Consider the following 21,592-nt stretch of genomic DNA (forward strand, 5'->3'; position numbering starts at 1 on the left):
GAATGTAAAAAATGGAAAAGGCCCAGTGTTTGTTCTCCAAAGAAAAAAGTACTGACCCGATGTACTTAAACATATTTATTTATGCAAAACCTATTTATTAAATGCCTACTATGCGCCAGGCATATAGTGTGTGCTAGGCACTAGGATTATTGTGCTAAATTCTTGCTCTCAGGGAACTAACAATCTAATGGGGAAACAGACAATAATTAAGTAATCACACTGTCAAAAAGGAACTATAATAACAAATGTCAAACATGAACTATAAGAAGTCCTACAAAAGCTCACACACAAGGCAAAGACACTTGATAACAGCTGGAGTTGACCTAGTCAGGGGAATCAAGGGAGGCTACCCTGGGGGAGTCGCTCAAAATGGGATCTAAAGGATGAATAAGAGGTGAGAAAGGAGCAAGAAATCTGAATATGCAAAGGTCCCACAGCAGGAGGGAGCATGGTGACATGAAGAACATAAATGTGGCCGTGAGTGAGGAGAGCGAAGGGGGTTGCAATGAGCTTGAAGAAGTATGTGCCATGTCATGCAGGGCCTTGTAAGCTACATGAAAGAGTATGGTTTGTGTTTATTGTCAGAGGGATGGGAAGCCATTAGGCTTTTAAGCATGAGGATGAGATGGCGTTCCTTATGCTAAGACCATCCTGGTTCTAATCAAGAGAACAGATTAGAGGGGAGCCAGAGTGACTGTGGGTAGATAAGGAGCTACTGCAGTAGTCTAAGAAAGAGGTGATGGTAGGATGGCGGTAATGGAGATGGAAAGGACTGGATGGACTGTGGAGATGTTAGGAAGTAAAATAAGAAAAATGTGACCCAAACAAGGCATGTTCCAAAGTGGAGGAGGAACAAGGGGAGAAATCAAGAGATTTCCTAAGTACAGCTGGATGGAACGGTAGGGCAATCCACAGAGGTGGGAAAGGCTGGAAGGGGACAGGTTTGAGGGAGCAAGTTGAATTTGAGGGGGCTTTGGGACATCCTAGAGGAGTGGTCCAGTAGCCATTTGGATATATCAGCCTGAAGGTCAGATGAGAGGTCAGAGCTGGCACAAGGCATTGGGGAGCTCATCTGTGTGCACATGGTAGTTGAGCTGCAGATGTGGGTGAGCGTGTGAGCCAAGGGAGGGAGCATAGAGATGGGAGACACCTGAGGATTGAGCCTCAGGAAAAGGCAACATTTGTAATAAAAAGGTAGCTCTGGCAATATGTGCATTCTCTCTCCACTCTGGAAATCCTGAATTCTTGCTTTTGTTTTGCTACTCCAGGTTCTTGATGATGTCCAAAAAATAACTCTCCCCTCTTTAAATCAGTATTCCACTTGTTGGAGGAGATTGTGCTCTTTTGATGAGGGGGTACTTTTACTTTTTAACCACGTATCCTTAGGAAGATGTTAGCAAACATAACTGTTCATACTTTTAAATAAAACTAGAAAAATGTGGATATTGTTCAATTGAGAATATGATGGCCCTCAGTTTAACTTGTTAAGGTACCGAGCCTTGTTTGTAGACACGTGGGACTCAGAGAGAGCTGCTGTGCTCTTCTCCGGAGTGGTTTCTGGCAGGGTGGGGAGAAGATAGCCCCTATATTACTGTGATCTTCAAGATGCATCCCCAACCATTCTCTAGGAGTAGGGCGATGCTTTTAAAGTATAGAGGCTTCTGGTCAATGACTTTGCTCTGGGAGAAAGAGAGAAACAGAAAGATAGAGACAAACAGAAACGGAGAGACAGACAGCGATCCCTCGCCTTCTTACTCAATTCTGTAGTGCATATTTTTTTATGCCCTTGGGAGCTAGAAGGGAGGAACAAGCTAATAATCTGGTTGATTCAACATCCTGACCTCTGAGTCAAAAAGTTACTCAATAATCCTTTTAGCAGGCGATGGGGGGGTGGTGTATTCAGAGTCAGGAGTCTCCCGCTCTGATACTGACTCATACGCTGCACGATCTTGGGGTAAACCACATCAACTCCCTCCGTCTCCATATCAGCACCACCACCTGTCCCCCCATCTCTTGGGGTTGTCATGAGAGTCTGATGAGATCACAGCCCTGGAATCATTTTGAAACTATCAGACATTATCATGCCAAAAAGTAAGCCATGGGAGCCAGTCTGTCTTAAAGAAGACACAACTTCGTTCCACGTCGCATGTATCAATTTCTGGTCGGTCTTATTTCCAAATCATGTTTCCTTTGAAAATAAAGATTTCTGAGTGATTGAGATACATGCTAGCTGCTTTTACCACTGCAACTAAATATCAAAAGATCGAAATAAACCATTTATATTAATCAAGTGTCCAGTCTGCAATGGAAACTCTAAAACAAACCAAAAAAAGTAAAACCAAGATTAGTCTTTATCAGAGCATGAGCTGAGCCCACTAGACCTTCCGTTATCTAGTTTCCAACCCTCCCCACGTGCTATATCCCCCTTCCCTCACTCTTTGCCCTGTAGCTATGCTGTCCTTGTTGTTTGAATAATCCAAGCACTGTCTTGCCCCATGACCTCCGCTTTGCTGCTACTCTTGAGTTCCCTCTGACACCCCTCCTTTCATTCAGGTCTCAGTGGGTTCCTAACTGCCCTCTCTAAAGTAGCACATATCCCTAACACTGATCATCCATGTCTGTCATTCCCTCCTCTTACCTTGCTTTACTGTTATTATTTTTTTAGGGCTGCACCCACAGTATATGGAGGTTCCCAGGCTAGGGGTCCAATCAGAGCTGTAGCTGCCAGCCTACACCACAGCCACAGCAAAACAGGATCCCAGCCGCATCTACAACCTATATACCACAGCTCACGGCAACACCGGATCCTTAACCTAATGAGCAAGGCCAGGGATGGAACCTCGTCCTCATGGATCCTAGTCAGGTTCATTAACACAACGGGAACTCTGTTTTATTATTCTTTATAGCACTTATATCCACATGACATCCTGTATTTGTTTTTCTGGTTTTCTCCCAATAAGAAGGGAAGTTCCGGAGTTCCCTTTGTGGTGCAATGGGAACAGCAGTGTCTTGGAAGCGCTGGGATGCAGGTTTAATCCCCAGCCCAGCACAGCGGGTTAAGGATCCGGGATTGCCACAGCTGCGGCATAGGTCACAACTGTGGCTCAAATCTGATCCCTGGCTCAGAAACTCCATATGCCGGAGTTTAAAAAATAAATAAATCAAAAAAAAAAAAAAAAAAAAAAGGATGTGAGCTTCATGAAAACAAGGAATTCTTGTCTGGTTTGTTCCACTGCTGTATCCTTAGAGCTTAGCACACATAGGCACACAATAAATGGTTGTTGAATGGGAGAGTGAAAGAACATATCCGTACCACTCCTTTGACTGGCAAAATCCTTCCTAACACAGCACCTGGCAACCATGAACTCAAGAAGTCAAAGTGGGATGCAAAGTAGCAGGATGCTCTTGCTGGGCATTGATCAAGAGGCTGGTTTTGCAAAAATCACACATGGTATTTTGACCCAACAGAAGTCCTTAATGCCATTGACAGAAATGGGCTATGGCAACTTTTGAATAAATCTGGCAATCTGGCAAAGTTCTAGCAGATTCACAAGTTCCGTCTCACTAAAACAATATGGGCCCAATAGTGGGAATTGGCTATCTCATCTAGGTGTCCTTTAAGCTTGTTATCTTAGCAAAATAAGTGTGTTGAGGTCAGCTACAAGCTATAATTAGCATTAATTGTCAGGACAGATTTACCAGTAACCAAGTTACTAGATTCACCAGTAACCACCACTGGCATTGAAAAAAAATGTGAGTTCATTGCAACACAAACCAGAGAACAGAGGGTGTGACATGTACTGCCACCAATGCGGACCCCAAATGGGGCAGTTATCAGCACGCAGGCAAAACTTCCTGCACAAACTGAAGCACAATGTGCTGGTGGAAGGGAATCTCAACTTTGTTGCAATTGGGCATCTACTCTTTAAATGATCCCAGTGTCTCCGATCCCATAACCACTTTTACGAGAGGAGGGGATAGTCAGTACACCACTGAACTAACCAGAGCCCATGAGAACAATGAACAAGATAAAGAAAGGGGGAAATTAAAAGAGCTAAGTATTGATTGTGGAGACAAAACCGTTTTGATTAAGTCTGGTTCAATCATGTCAGAAAGCTTGAGTGAAACAGGTTAGGTGTGCTATTTCACTTCGTGACATGTGTTCTCATTATTTTTCATCTTTACGGAGTATGGCTTATTGATTCTGCACCATAGTTAATTAATTACTGTTTGCATCTATCTTCCATCTTGTTTACAAGGAAGAACTAATCAAAGTATTGAGATATTTCTACTTCCTGTCACATACTCAGAAGGAGCCAGATCCCTAAGCAGTGAATCCAATACTTGAAACTATTTCCTCATGCATTGGTAATGACCTACGATGAGGTGAAACTCCTAGTGGAGAATTCTTTGTCTTCATCCCCTTCCTCTTCAATGTCATCTCGCTTTCAAGAACAATGAAGACCTTTCTTGATGGAATTTTACGTGTCTGGTAGTCAGCCAAGCAGCAGGATTTTAAAAGCCTTTCCCCATCCCTCCTAACCTCAAAACTCTAAGTGGTCCCACGTGGCAACAATAGCACATAAACTGGCTTCATATTTAGAAATCACATGCAGAGTGGCTTTTTTGGAGTGACAGAACCAAATGGGCGGGATGGTGGGGTGGCGAAGCACAAGTCCTGCCTGGAGTCAGAGTCTCCCAAATCAAATTCTGGCTCAGGTCTTTCCACAATCTGTGTGATACTGGCATGTGGTGTAACCTCTCGTTGCATTACTTTCCTCATCAGTAAAGCAGCAGTAATGATTATCTATGCACCATAGAGTCGTTGTGAGGAATAAATGAGCTAACTCCACATAAGGTGTTTGATATCGAGCCTGGTTCACTGAAAGTGCTCAGTAAATATTAGCTATCAATACGCAAGGAACACAAAATTTGCAGGCCCTCTAGGGCCAGCTCTGGCTACAAATCAAAGAACCCCTTCTTTTGTGAAGACTGTGGGAAAGACTCTTAGTAGCCTATTAACCTTTTGTATCAAGCCCTCATATACAGAAATCATTTCTAAGTGTGTAACTAGGAAGTCCAACAATACACGGGCTGGAATTGGCAAACTTTCTCTGTAAAGGGCCAGATGGGAGCTATTTTAGGCTTCAAAGGGCAGACAGTTTCTGTTGCAACTACTCGACTCTGCTGCCGTGGGGCAGAAGCAGAAATAGACAATATGTAAATGAATGGGCATAGCTGTGTTCCAATAAAACTTTATTTACAAAAACAGGCTGCAGGGCACATTTGGCCCATGGGTCATAGTTTGACCACCCCTGCTTTAAATAATTATCCTATCCTATCGGGATTCTAATGGCCACTTCAGCTGAGTAACCATAGAGAGCAAATAAATTGGGAAGGAGAATAAAGGGAGTGAGAAGAATTGAAGAAATTGGAGGACAAGAGATGGCTCCTCCAATGTCCCACCCTCACCCTAAATGGCATCGAATGCCTTCCATGACAAGGGCACAGCATGCTCTATTCATTCTCTCCTCCATTTAACAAGTAATGGTGGGAGTTCCTTGCTGGCTCAGCGGGTTAAGGACCCAGGTGTTGTCATTGCTGTGGCGTGAGTTCATTTCCTGGCCCACGCACTTCCAGGGCACAGCCAAAACAAAAACAAAAAGCAAACAAAAAAGGCCAAATAATGATGAAGCACTCACCATGCTCCAGGCACTATGCTGTGACCTCTAATGCTGAGTAAAAACAGACCTGGTCCCTTCCTTTGTGTAACTTACAACCTCATGAGGTAGGGATAGGGACCAACATCAGTGAAACAGTCACACAGACAAGTGGAACCCTGCACCTGTGCTAGGTCCCATCCAAGCTTCTAAGAGGAGGGAAAGTTTCCTCTAGTCATGGAGCTCAAGATGGGCTTTCCTTGGAGTTCCCATGGTGGCCCAGGGGTTAACGAACCCGACTAGGAACCATGAGGTTGCGGGTTCGATCCCTGGCCTCGCTCAGTGGGTTAAGGATCCGGCGTTGCTGTGAGCTGTGGTGTAGGTCGCAGATTTGGCTCGGATCCTGCGTTGCTGTGGCTGTGGCTGTGGCTGGTGGCTACAGCTCCAATTAGACCCCTAGCCTGGGAACCTCCATATGCCACGAGTGTGGCCCTGAAAAGACAAAAGACAAAAAAAAAAATAAAAGGTGGGCTTTCCTGAGGAACCTAAACCTAAAACTCGAGCTGCTATCTGACAAATGAGTGGTTACTAGGGAATAGAGTAGAAGACCATTCCAAGCAAAGGGAATAACGGCCTGGGCTCTTTGATGTTAGAAAGTATGGTGTCATCAAAGGATGAAGATAAGGTCGTATGATTTGAGTCCAAAAAGTCAAGAGGAACATGGTGGGAGATGGGGCTGGGAGAAGAGGTGGAAGTCAGACCATGCAGGACCACGTAGTAGCCATCATTTATTTATTTACTCAGCAAATATTGACTGAACACTGTGTTAAGCTCTGTGGGTACTCTGGTGAATGAGAAAGGAGGACATTAAACTAACACACAAATAAATCTATAACAAAGTTCTGCCTCCAGAAGTTCAATGCCCTGAAACTCTGTCCGGTGGCCTGATATATATTTTTTTACTTTCCTGGCATGGTCCCAAGATTTAGTCCCAGTTTAACCAAGTGCCCTGGTTAAAGCTATATACAGATAGATTACTCACTTCATTTCTTTTTGGAATCACAGGTGGATTTGCTATATCATGCCCAGGGCTCAGACTGTGAAACGCCATGTGTCACATCACTTCCGGGTTATAATAAGGAGCCACTGATAGTATCATTTTGGGGGGTGTGAGTTTCCAGACAGATGTGGCCCCCATGTGACAAGTCTACATGAGTTGCTAGTGAGGATGGTATGTATCATGGGCAAGACTGTGACAATCAACTAGATTTGAGTATTTGACATATGAATTCGATTGTTTAAATCTGAACTTAAACATTTTTTTTCCACCTGCTTCTCTTACGTATTTATTCCTGTGGCAAACTCTGTCCATTCTAATTACATTTTTAAATCCTTAGAAGAAACAGGGATTTATTCTAGGGAATTGCAAGCTTAACAAATGCTTTTTGATGTTGATGATGGTGCAAACCTAACAAGACTTTTAAACAGTTTCAAAGTAATTCATTACAATGATACTGTTTCACTCTGAACTCCTTGGCCTATTTTTCTATCAAAGAAGGAAATTACAATGTCACGGGATGATTTCCTTTATATAAAGTTGGGTTGATTGCTACCCAACACTCGACACAAATCTGGATGGGTAAATAGATTATTGGAGTCTCCTGCAGCAGTTCTGATTCTCAAAGAGTAGCCTACAGGTGCTTGGGGTTCCCATGGCCCTTTGGGGCATTGGAGAGGTCTGAATTACTTTCATAATAATACTAAAAGCATGATTTGCTTTTTCTGGAGTGTTGGCATTTGCGTTGGTGGCAAAAAGGCAGTGATGGGTAAACCTGCTGGTGCCTTAATGTGAATCAAGGCAGAGGCATGAATTTCTACTACTAGCCATTATATCCTTCACCACCATCCACTTACAGAAAAAGAAATGCCATTTCGTTTAGGAATGCCCTTGATGAAGCAGTAGAAATTATCATTATTTTTCATTAAAACATTATTTAGTTATTTATTTATTTTTGTCTCTTTAGGGCCGCACCCGTGGCCTATGGAAATTTCCAGGCTAGGGGTTGAGTCAGAGCTGTAGCCGCCAGCCTGCGCCACAGCCACAGCAACGCAGGACCCGAGCCAAATCTGCGACCTACACCACAGCTCACAGCAACGCCGGATCCTTAACCCACTGAGCGAGGCCAGGGATCGAACCCACATCCTCATGAATACTAGTCGGGTTCATTTTTGCTGTGCCACAATGGGAACTCCCAAAATACTCTTTTTATTATCATTATCATTATCTTTAAAGCAAGAAATATTTGTAAATGTCTTTAAGCAGTTTTAATTTCTAATTTGATCATTATGGATAGCTAGACCTCCCATAGACAAAAGATCTCTAGGAGCCTCCATAATTTTTAAGAGTGTAAGAGGCTCTTTAGACCAAAATATTTTAAAACTGCTGCTCTCTTAACTTTCCAAGCAGCACTCTTATCAAGACAAGTTTCCTCTTTTCAATTATGGGCTGTATGCAGATGTTTCTTATCTCTAAATCTCTCTCTTCTTCATGACTCCTCAAAAATAATGACTAAGGGCTGCAAAATAGCACTCTAAAATTCCTTAAACACTCTGCAGTGTGTTCAGGCAATTTGTTCCTCTTCACTTTCTCCTAGCATGGTGTTTTGGAAAGAATGACCTGCATTTTCCAGAATATCGGTGTAGTGGGCAGTGGTCATTGTGCTTTTTGTCTACTCCACATAGTTCCCCATTGTTCTTTGCCTAGTAACATCATCCCCTTCCCTTTAGAGAACCCTCTCCCCATTCCTTGTCCCTCTGCTGAAGTAGTCAACCAAGTGCTCCACCCTCACCCCCAACTCTCCACTACAAGAGGTGGGCATATAATCCAGCCCTCACCCAACCATGGCACCGCATCTCCTGGGAAGTGGTGATTGGTCCAAGGTAGAGGGCATGTGACTTCAGCTAAGCAAATTGGAATCCTTATCCAAAATTGTCTGAAGTAAAGGTGGTCCTCACTTTGATCATGAGTGGTTAAGGGTATATGATTGGGGCTACTACCCACCACTTTTCCCACCACACAGAGAGCCTGTATATAGAAGGAATCCAAGCAGAGACAAGAAGAAATAAAGATGAGTAGCTTTGCATTTCTCTAATAATCAGTGATGAGCATTTTTTCATCTTTATGTTCATTGCAGCACTCTTCACAATAGCCAAGACATGGAAACAAACCTAAATGTCCATCAACAGATGAATGGATTAAAAAGATGTGATAGATATACACAATGGAATACTACTCAGCCGTAAAAAAGAACAAAAATAATGCCATTTGCAGCAACATGGATGGAACTAGAGACTCTCATACTATGTGAAGTAAGTCAAAAAGAGAAAGACAGGAGTTCCCGTCGTGGCGCAGTGGTTAACGAATCCGACTAGGAACCATGAGGTTGTGGGTTCAATCCCTGGCCTTGCTCAGTGGGTTAATGATCCGGCATTGCCGTGAGCTGTGGTGTAGGTTGCAGACACGGCTCGGATCCTGCATTGCTGTGGCTGTGGCATAGGCTGGTGGCTACAGCTCTGATTTGATCCCTAGCCTGGGAACCTCCATATGCTGCGAGAGCGGCCCAAGAAAATGGCAAAAAGACAAAAAAAAAAAAAAGAGAGAGAGAAAGACAAATACCATATGATATCACATATCTCGAATCTAATATATGGCACAAATGAACCTTTCCACAGAAAAGAAACTGATGGACTTATAGAACAGATTTGTGGTTGCCATGGGGAAGGAGGAGGGAGAGGGAGTGAGATGTACTGGGAATCTGGGGTTAATAGATGCAACCTATTGCCTTTGGAATGGATAAGCAATGAGAGCCTGCTGTATAGCCCTGGGAATTATATCTAGTCACTTGTGATGGAGCATGATAATGTGAGAAAAAGAATGTATATATATATCATAACTGGGTCACTTTGCCGTACGGTAGAAAATTGACAGAATACTGTAAACAAGCTATAATGGAAAAATAAAAATCACTTAAAGTCAAAAAAATAAAACATAGGCACAACAACAACAAGACGAGTAGAGAGAAAGTTCTGGCATTGTCAGGTCCTTGTTTCAATCTCTGAGGCCCCTGGATCCTGGCAAGTTTTTCCCCCTTCACTTCTCCCAGGTACCACAGAGTTATGTGAACAAATCCATCTACTTTTGTGCTCAAGTTACCTTTCCAGTTGAAAGAGTTTGGAATAGTTCATTTAAGGAAGTTACTCAACCTTCTGACTTCAATTTCCTTATGGCAATACCCACCCCCTCACCTCACAGCTTGGGAGGATTTAATGAGACAATATTAAAACACATTGAAAACTATAAAGATTATTCAAGCATTAAGTATAATAAATATTCTCTCTCTCTCTCTATCCCAGTAGCAAGGTGGCTAGCCTTGCTGCCCCAAAACTATTTTTAGACCATTCAACATATTCATCCCACATCCTTGGGTCCACGAATGGCTTAAGAGGCCCTGCAAGTCAATAAGGTTTAAAAACCCCATATAACACAGTTATTGTATCTAGAAGGCTCAGCCTGCATCTAGGCCAGTTCAGGAATCATGAGGATGCCAGGAAAGCAGTACACGTTCAAGAATCTGATTGGATGGAGTTCCCATCATGGCTCAGTGGTTAACAAACCCGACTAGTATCCATAAGGACGCGGGTTCTATCCCTGGCCTTGCTTAGTGGGTTAAGGATCCAGCATTGCCATGAGCTGTGCTATAGGTCGAAGATGTGGCTCGGATCTGGCGTTGCTGTGGCTATGGTATAGGCCAGTGGCTACAGCTCCAATTCGACCCCTAGCCTGGGAACCTCCATATGTTGCAGGTGCAGCCCTAAAAAGACAAAAAAAAAAAAAAAAAAGAATCTGGTTGGAGGTCTGGATTGGATCTCATAGGACTTGAGGTAGTCCAGAACAGAAACCATTGACTCTTCCTTCCTGAGAAGGTTTGGTCAGCCCCAAATAAAAATAGACTAGAAAGTCTTCAGAAGATTGTCACATGTTAACCAAAGAGGACTCCCACACGACTAAATCCTACTTAATCTGAAACATTAATGAATGAACCAAAAAAAATCCCCAAAACCTCACATGGTGGGAGGAACGCAGTCAGGTGAATCCTCTATGGCAGATGGACTTTGGGGTGTAAGTGGGGGCTAAATGCCATGGGAACATTAGTGGCTTCTACAGTGTGCTTGGCAGCTCCAGGTTACCAGGGCATTTTAGTCAAGTATTCTCTCCCTGTGGCCCAGGCTATTCAGGGACTCCACTGGGTGAGAACCAAGGCATTCTCATTCATTAGTGACTACTTTATACTCTGCTTTCCAGAAAATGACACAAGGGAACGCGAGGCCTCCTGGGGGACGGTCTTTGGTTCGGCTTTATCAAAAGATTGACTTCCTCTTAAAAACAGCTCTTCTCTTTATCATTTCCCATGGCCTCCCTAACTGAATTTCAATATGTGGCTACAAAGAATCTGATTTCCCAAGCGAGGCTTCCCACCAGGAAGTGGATCCTTTCAAAGGGAGGTTAATTTTACTTCATTTGTTGACAAAGCCACTCCACTCATCTCAAAAAACTTCAAGGACAGTGATGACAGGAATTTGCAGCTGATATTCCAAGTAAATATGTACCATTTTCACTCATTAGCTGAGGAACAAAGATGACTTTTGATTTTGAAGGAGGATTTGATCATTAACATTCTTTGTATCATTTTCAATTCTGCCAGGGACCTGCCAGATGGCCTTGTTTCTAGGGGAAAATGTCTTACTCATTGCTCAGCTTTCTTTTTACTATAACAATGTGACAAATCTCCTTCCTTGCCATTGGTGACAATTCATGGGGCTTCAGAAGCATTAAATTCAGAGATCATAACATACTGGTTGAAGGCCTGGCGTTGCAATACCACAACCCCACGTACACACTGGCCCTCGGATGTCACTGAGCTTGTTCCCTCTGTTAAAAACCAAATTTAGGAGTTCCCGTCGTGGCTCAGCGGTTAACGAATCCGACTAGGAACCATGAGGTTGCGGGTTTGATTCCTGGCGTTGCTCGGTGGGTTAAGGATCCGGCGTTGCCGTGAGCTGTGGCATGGGTCGCAGACATGGCTCGGATCCTGTGTTGCTGTGGCTGTGGTGTAGGCCGGCAGCTACAGCTCCAATTAGACCCCTAGCCTGGGAACCTCCATATGCCGGGGGAGTAGCCCTAGAAAAGGCAAAAAGACAAAGTAAATAAATAAATTAATTAATTAAATTAAAAACAAAATTTAATCTCTGAGAGGTTTGGCTCACCTGTCTCAGGCAATGGTATTCCCGTTATAAATCACACAGGAATCAACTCTGCAGTGACTTGAAGTAAATTTGGAACATGAAACCTGTAGCTTTAGCAGACCACACTGGAAATAATTAAGTCGGTTCAGTGCTCCACAGAGCAGGAAACTCAGTGGCGAGCCACGCTCTAAATAGCCCCTCTGACCCCAGCCACCTGAGCTCTGGCCCTACAGACTGAACAGACCAGAACTGTGAGAGCAAATCGAACTTTCATTAGCTCTCCTTTTCTGAAAAGCATGCTTGTTTGTTTGGTATGGGGGGAAAAAAAAAAACAGTTACTGTTCTATGCCTTTCAGGTGTAGTTTTACTACTTTTTTGTAATGAGGTGGATTTAGCTGGCACTGGAAAACTGCAGAAGAGGAAATACCAAGGAAGGGGGCAGGAGCTGGAATGGTCAGCCAATTCTCTGACAAAATAGAAATCTCTATGCGCCCCTGTTATGAGGCCATTTGGCACACTTTGCTTCCTGATCCCGCTCAGTCAGGTACATTATAGGCTCCAGGGCACCCACAATTCATCCCACCTAACTCCCGAGTTGTTCTACTTCCATGCATGCCTTCCAGGCCTGCTTGTCCTGGAAAACAGAACCAATATTTTAGGAGACAATGCTGGGTAATACCAATGAATATTGCAAATATTTCCAGAGAGAATGAAGTGATCCACTGATTTCAGAAGTGATCCATTGAAGCTAGGCTAGACCTTTGAGTATGACTGTTTAAGGCTATTTATGACTATGATTTTGATTAGACTACTTATCTAGCACTTACCCCAGAGAGTCAAAGAGTCATATTTGCTGCTTTTTTTTTTTTTTTTTGCTTTTTAGGGCCGCACCCGCAGCATATGGAAATTCTCAGGCTAGGGGTCCAATTGGAGCTACAGCTGCTGGCCTACACCACAGCTGCAACAACACAGGATCTAAGCCGAATCTGCAACCTACAACACAGTTCACAGCAATGCCGGATCCTTAACCCACTGAGCGAGCACAGGGATGGAACCCGCAACCTCGTGGTTCCTAGTCGGATTTGTTTCCACTGCGCCACGATGGAAACTCCCATATTTTCTTCTTGAGGATGAACCAATGCAGCCTCAGGACCCAGTCTTCAAGCCCCTTGATTCACTTGCACAGACTCTGTCATCCTTTGAGCAAGAAAACACAAAGACCCAATTACCCCCAATTATTGGAAAAATAATACTTGATAATGCAATTTGACTCATGCAAAGAATGAATTGTGGGGATATTTATTCATACCCATTTAGGTCTCTTCCAAAACAGGAAGCAGAAACCTGCCCCCCAACATGGATCTCTGTCCAGAATACAAATAACATTTATTGAACACTTACAAGAGGCTTGACACAGTCAAGTGCTTTGTACAAATTCCCATCTAATCCTCTTACCAACCCTTTGAGGGGGGTATTAATATTGCCTCCACCATTCGTTCACTGGGAATTGGAAGTCTGTTGCCAGATGGCGTGCCCTTAACCACTATACTACTCTGCTTCCTTATAGGATGACGAGGATGCTGTGAATTGAGTGAACCAGATCAATGCTACTAAAAAGTGTGGGCTGCAGACCAGTGGTGGTTCTTGGACTGCTTGTTACTCATCTGTGATAAGTCAGAAATTAAGGCATTCCCATCATGTCTCAGCAGAAATGAATCTGACGAGCATCCATGAGGACACAGGTTCAATCCCTGGCCTCGCTCAGTGGGTTAAGGATCTGGCGTTGCCGTGAGTTGTGGTGTAGGTCACAGATGCAGCTCGGATCCTGTGTTGCTGTGGCTGTGGTATAGGCCAGTGGCTACAGCTCTGACTTGACCCCTAGCCTGGGAACTTCCATATTTTGTGGGAGTTGCCATAAAAAAAAAGAAAGAAAGAAATTAAGACATAGCTTTTACAAACACTTATAGCAATGCAACAGTGTCTTAATGTCTGCCAGACTTAATTATTAAAAGTTTGGGGCTTGTGTTTTATATGTCTGGTTTTTATTAATGTCATTTTATAATAATTCATTCTTACTGTATTTTTATGAAGATATAGTTGATGTATGTATTATATGGTACAGGTGTACAATATAGTGATTCATAATTTTTAAAGGTTATGCTCTATTTATAGTTAATATAAAATACTGGCTATATTTCCTGTGCTGTACAGTGGTACAGCTTATTTATTTATTTAATTATTTATTTATTTATGGCTGCACCTGTAGTATATGAAAGTTCCCAGCCAGGGATTAAATCCAACCTACACCACAGCCGTGGCAACGCCAGATCCTTAAGCCACTGTGCCCGGCCGGGGATTGAACATGCGCCTCTAGGGCAACTTGAGCTGCTGCGGTCAGATTCTTAACCCACTGCACCACTGCTTATCTATTTTATACATAGTAATTTGTACCTCTTAATCCCCTACCCTTATATTGTCTCACTCCCTTCCCCACTGGTAACTAGTAGTTTGTTCTCCATGTCTGTGTCTGCTTCTTTTTTATTTTATTCACTAGTTTGTGGTATTTTTCAGGTATCACATATAAGTGATATCATATGGTATTTGTTTTTGTCTGACTTATTTCACTTAACATAATACCCTCCAAGTCCATTCATGTTGTTACAAACAGCAAAATTTGTGTTTTTTTACAGCTGAGTAGTATTCCATTGTGTATATATATACCACATCTTCTTTATCCATTCATCTGCTTGTTGATGGACTCATTTTATTCTTTAAAAGCATCATCTCATGATGGATTGGAATTTTTTTTTTTTGTCTTGTCTTTTTAGGGCCACACCTGTGGCATATGGAGGTTCCCAGGCTAGGGATCTAATCAGAGCTACAGCTGCTGGTCTACGCCACAGCCACAGCAACGCCAGATCGGAGCCGAGTCCGTGACCTACACCACAGCTCACGGCAATGCCAAATCCTTAACCTACTGAGCGAGGCCAGGGATCGAACCAAAACCTCAGGGTTCCTAGTCAGATTCATTTCTGCTGCGCCCCGACGAGAACTCCCAGATTTTTTTTTTTTTTTTTTTTTTTGTCTTTTTAGGACCACACCCATGGTGTATGGAAATTCCCAGGCTAGGGGTCGAATCAGAGCTGTAGCTGTTGGCCCATGCCACAGCCACAGCAACGCCAGATCCGAGCTGCATCTGTGACCTACACCACAGCTCACAGCAATGCCAGATCCTTAACCCATTAAATGAGGCCAGGGATGGAACCTGAGTCCTCATGGATACTAGTCAGGTTCATTACTGCTGCACCACCACCAGAACTCCGGATTTGAATTTAAAAAAAAAAAAAGAAATACTGGTCTTTCACCATATAGATAGTGATATAAAGAAGCACTGGACTAAATAGCCAATCTTTGTGATGACTATTGTATTGAGGAAAATGGAAGGCAGTCAAGTTTGAGCTTCTTCATGGAGTTTGCAAGAGTTTCTTTCTGTCTTTTTAGCAGCCCTCTCTACTTCTCTCTGATAAATTTACCCATTGTCCTGTCGGGTTTTAGGAGAACTGTCAATAACACTCCTTTTCCTCATCCTCATTTGAAAGCAACTGAGACACAAACACCAGAGTCAGATAGGAGATGAAAATATCAGTTACAAAACCGGACTGGAAGACATAGATAGCTGAGATGTGAGACCTCCACTCTTTTTGGGTTTTTTTGTTTTTTGTCTTTTTAGGGCCTCATACGGAGTTTCTAAAAAGCCCCCAAAAATAAATAAATAAAAGGGCCACATATGGAGGTTCTAGTCACCCAAAAAAAGTCCATCTCCACCAGACAAATCTAGAGAAAACGGCAGTATTTCCTTATTCGAGCTCCTTTGCTCAGCTTTCTGATAAAGGCAATTACCTTTTCATCTGCACTCAGTGAAAATGTGTGATTTACTAAATTAACGTAAGATGTTATTGTTATTATGATTATTATTATTATTTTAGCTTTTTAGGGCCGAACCCTTGGCATATGGAGGTTCCCAGGTTAGGGGTCAAATTGGAGCTGTAGCCGCTGGCCTATGCCACAGCCACAGCAACTCAGGATCTGAGCCATGTCTGCGACCTACACCCCAGCTCACCGCAATGCCAGATCTTTAACCCACTGAGCGAGGCCAGGGATTGAACCAGCAACCCCATGACTCCTAGTCAGATTCATTTCTGCTGCATCACAACAGGAACTCCAGGTGTTCGTTTTTTAAGTTCTGACTTTATTTGCTGTACTTCTGCCATGGAATCACCTACACCATTAGAAATGCCATGAGGGCAAGGGATCCTGCATCTGCTGGCTAATTTGCTACAGCTCATTGTCCCAATAGGTATTTAATGACTGCTTTGATCCCAAGGAAGATGAAGATGCAGATGGTGGTAAAGATGTCTCTCTTGGCTACTCCATTTATGTCCTTAACCCTGGCTGATAAACCAGTTCTCCTACTTTCACTTTTGCTTTCTGGTAATGCCTGATTTGCAACTTTTCTCCTAGAGTTAATAGTTCTCAGCCAAATTCTTTCCAACGACATACTAACATTAGGAAAATTAGATGCCTCTCATAAAATACTTGACTTGGCTTTTTGAAATTAATTCTTATACAGAGTAATTCTAAATGTACAGCATTTGCATTGTTAGATATGGTTATAGAACCATCACAACTCTGTGGTAGGGCCAGTTTTGTCTTCTCTTTTTTTGGTCTTTTTAGGGTTGTACCCATGGCATGTGGAGGTTCCCAGGCTAGCGGTCAAATCAGGGCTGTAGCCACTGGCCTACACCACAGCCACAGCAACGCCGGATCCGAGCCACATCTTCGACCTACACCACAGCTCATGGCAATGCCAGATCTTTAACCCACTGAGTGAGGCCAGGGATCAAACCTGCTTCCTCATGGATGCTAGTCAGATTCGTTTCCACTGAGCCACGATGGGAATTCCCAGTTTTGTCTTCTAATGCTTCCAGTCTTCCTTTCCTGCCCTCCTTGTCACTGATCCTCCTTCTAGGTATCATGGCACCCCCCCCCCATGGCACTTTCCAGAGATGCCCTCATGGCATCCTTCTCAGGCCTGCCCTCTCTGCCTGCATTCTAGACCTTCACATCCCAATCTTTTTTTAGTTCTCTTTAAAAGATCTGGTTGGGAGTTCCCGTCGAGATGCAGAGGAAATGAATCTGACTAGAAACCATGAAATTGCAGGTTCGATCCCTGGCCACGCTCAGTGGGTTAAGGATCTGGTGTTTCCATGAGCTGTGGTATAGGTCGCAGACATGGCTCAGCTCCTGTGTTGATGTGGCTGTTGACGTAGGCTGGTGGCTACAGCTCCAATTGAACCCCTAGCCTGGGAACCTCCATATGCCACAGGTGCGTCCCTAAAAAGCAAAAAAAAAAAAAAGATCTGGTTGCATTTTGACATGGTCCTTTTGGAACTCTTTCTCCAAAGAAGTAACATTAATAGTGGCGATGTCTTAAATTAAGGCAGATCACCAGGGGAACATCTGGGAGCAGGGAAGGCTTTAAATCACCCCTCAGATCATACCATGTAGGTGGCTGCTTACATGTAAGGCCAAGTCTATGTACTAATATTTGTAGCACCTTGTATAAGTACATAATTACATTGGAAGGTATGTATGAATGCAACTTTCACAATTGCATGTCTGTACAACCCCCTCATCAGGACATCAATAAAACCTCTTCCTTGCTCACCTGGTACCCCTAATTTCTGGCAGTAAGGCAAGTGCATATATGTTGAGCTCATAAAATTAATTACTACTTTCTTTTTATAAAAAAAAATGCTATGCTAGATGTAAACTTAATTAAACGGTGATCACAACTGCTGAATCTGAATGCTATAAAATTGGCCAGCCTGGAATGCATCCACCACCATCTACCACTTAGTGACTTGGAAACCCCATCTGCAAGCATCCCTTGAATTTATAATTGGCTTGGCTTAGAGAAGACCCCTCTGAATGCATCTTCTTAATACAAACCAGTTTCCTTTACCCTTGATTAGGTTCCTGATCCTAAGAAGCTCCAGTCTGGCTTGGGAGCTCAAGGTATGGTGCCGGGTATCTCTAAACCTCACTTCCAATCCTGTAGCCTGTTCCCATTTGGTACTACATCATTTGTATTCTGTCTATGTCTATAATTCAGGTGAATAGGGAAATTTATAAGAAGCAAATAAAAGATTACCAGGTGTCTCCAATGGAAACTATGCATTGTTTAGAGCAGATTCTTCTGGGTTATATGATTCCAGTCTTTCATTTTTCTTTGAGATATTTTAAAACATTGCAAGTTGGAGATAAACAGTGGCACGGAAAAATAATTCTTGTCCATAGACATACAAATAAATTCTGTCTGGTAGAGGCTCAAATGACTTTCCTCCTCCTTCCTAGCCCCCATGGAAAAAAGCCAGTTTCCCATCTATTTTTAAATTCATTTCAACATTTCTTTATTCCATATAAAGGTGTGTACCTTTGACTACTCCTTTGAACTAGTGGCAGCATCTTACCAGCTCGCTCATTACTAACAAGTTACATAAAATCATTAACACGTTCATTTTATACCTGGATGAGAGTCATGGTTAACAGGTGTAAGATCCTTGTAGGCAGAGGCTCTGCTGGAGCTGGGGTGGTTAAGTGCCTCCACTTACTGGTCTAGACCCAGGGAAAGTTATCTACCACTCTGTGCATCAGGATCCACCTTTGGGCTAGAAGAAAAATGCCGCGTGGTGGCGTCTCTGCAGCGCCAGGACGCAGGTTCGGCCAGGTACAGTGGGGCTGTCACTGCACTACACTGTCACTACAGCTGCGTCATCGGTTGTAACTGTGACTCAGATCTGATCTACCTGAAGGGCTTGCTGCAAAGATAAAATAAGTTCACATATAGAAAAGAATGTAAAACTAGAAAAAGTTAAATGTCGAGTCTTCACCTTTTCCCCGAGTGTCAATGTTGCCCACACTTTAAGACTCAGCATGATTCTTACTTCTACCATATGAAAGCTTCCTCGCCTGCTTTAGCCACCCTGCTGTGACCCTTCCCTCAATTCATTTTGTACTTATATGAGTTTAGATGAGCAATATCATACCAATCATTATTCCCCTCTAACGAGCTCATGAGTGTTACTCTTGTCGGTAGGTTGTAAGGTTCTTTAGGGCCAGGGCAATGCCCCTCAACTTGCTTTGCATTCCCGGTTACACCTAGTGGGGTTAGATTCCCGACAGGCTAGACTTTGACGGAAGTGGAAATGCAATGATCTACCTGAAGGGCTTGCCACATTATTCCATTATTCTGATGGAAACACGGTACCTATCTTGCAAATGGTACGCACTGAATCGAAGCCAAGGATGGCACTGAAGATAATAACTATAATTACCAGCAATCCGGAATTTATGTGGTAGAAAAGATGAGGCAGGAATACTCTGGCTTCAGAAAAGAAGGCCGATGAGAAGCAGAGCTAGTTGGGATGGAACTGTTGCTACTTGTTTAACACAATCATAAACCCTTTACCTGTGTTAACCCACCTGAGACCCACAACAATGTACCCAAGACGGAGGTACTGTTATTCTCCCCTATTTGACAAATGAGGAAACTTACGCAGAGAAATTAAATAACTTGCCCCATGGTCACCCAGCTAGCGAGTGAAGACTGGCTCCAGAATCTGGGCTTTTAACTACCCTGCTGAGAAGAAGAAACATGAGATACAAAAGAGTTGGGGGGGGGAGTTTTGCATTATTTTTATATGATAGTCTTTTTGATTGTGAGAAAAAGAAATTACAGTAAGAAGGTAGGTGTGAGGAAGAAAGAACGATGGTAGCAAAGAAGAAAGAATAGTAATGATAACAGTCTGGTGGCCTTGAGAATATGTGACCTTGGGCAAGTCATTTAACTTCTTAGTAAGATCGGTGTGGGCATGACATGAGATAATTTATGTAAAGTACATAAAGCAGTGCCTGGCACATAGTAAGCCCTCAATACATGGCATTGTTATTATCCTTTAAAATTAGTATTACTATTACTCTTATTAACCACAGTAGATGAAGACACTTTATCGTATTGTCATGATGTGGCATTTCACCCTACTTTCAGGCTAACAAATTGGCTTGCTGCAAATTCATGGATGCTGGCAGGACACTACTGTTTCAGGAATAAGGGATTTTTACTTACAGCACAGCAAGCAACATGAGCATCTGTGTATTTGCATTGGTTCCCTTGCCCACAGTTCCCACAGGGATGACGTGTGAGAACCCAGGTAGATGCTGAGCACACAGTGGGTTCGAATCACTGCCGAGGAACAATGAGCTTGGGGGATTTATACTTCTACAGTAAGCAGTAAGCAAACCTGCTCTTTGTCCAGGAAGAAGAATTGTCTTATCTCAGCTCTGAGAAATGGCCCAGGTAAAGAGTAGCTGGGGCTTTGCGTGACTGGCATACCCAGCAAGAGCATACTGGAATGCTCAGGGGCTACGCAGACTGCTGCTTCTAACAATTATCATCATCAACGTCATCATTATCATCACCAATTACTGTTATGAATCAGGACAAAGGAAGATGCTGTCTTTTGTCCATTTATATCTGCACACCTTGCATATTACACCTTCTCATTCTAGCCCCTGAACTTGGTCTTTTGAGGGATTACGTAATGACTCAAGTAAAAAGGAGTCTGTCCTCTTAACTCCTCCAATTTCCTTGTCATGATGGCCGACGTAGGCTCTTCCCACTCTTGCTTCCTATTTCATTTCAACATGAGTCATCACACAGACTTATACTCCCCTTTCCTCCCTTGCATTCAGGCATTTTTTGGGGAAAAAAAAAACCACATTAATTGTGTGGCTCTAGAACAGGTATTTTATCTTCCAGTGTGATAGCTCAGTCTGGAAATATTGCTGTCTCCCCATGGATCTGAATGAAGATCTCTTTCGACTTTTTAGACAACATGTGGCTTTCTTCAAAATGAGCTTTGACATGTTATGATCAGCATAAATGTCTCTGGGTACCTGGAATAGCCATCTGCATTGCACTGGCTATTAAATGTGCCTAGAACTATGAAACTACAATACCCATCAGAAATGCATTCCGAAGTCACAATCAAAAAGTTTTAGTGGGAAAAGGAAATGTAGATGTTGGTTGTATTAGTTTCTTAGGTTTGATGTAAAAAAAAAAAAAAGTAACACAAACTGGGATCGCTAGAAACAGCAGAAACTTATTCTCTGGTCCTCTAAAGCCTCTAAGAAAGATTCTTCCTTGTCTCTTCCAAGCTCTGGCAGCCCCAGGCATTCCTCGATTTGCAGCTTCATAACTCTAATCTCCACCTCCATCTTCATGCAGAATTTTCCCTGTGTGTCTGTCTCTATTCTCTTCCTATAAAGACACCAGTCATGTTGAATTAAGGGTCCACCCTAGTCCAGTATGACCTCATATTAACTAATTACATCGGCAATGACCTTATTTCCATATAAGATCACATTTGGAGCTACTGGTAGCTAGGATTCCAAAACAGCTTTGGGGGCAAATAATTCAAGCCATAACATTGACTAATCTTGTTTCTTAATTTTACAGATAATAAAGACGAGGCACAAGAAGGTTATGCGGTACCCACGGTCACTGC

This window comes from Sus scrofa, chromosome X (assembly GCF_054392235.1).
Source record: "Sus scrofa isolate SSC_HxYL_T2T_F1_AM1 chromosome X, Sscrofa_HxYL_maternal_Yorkshire_Landrace_v2.0, whole genome shotgun sequence".
Taxonomy (NCBI): domain Eukaryota; kingdom Metazoa; phylum Chordata; class Mammalia; order Artiodactyla; family Suidae; genus Sus; species Sus scrofa.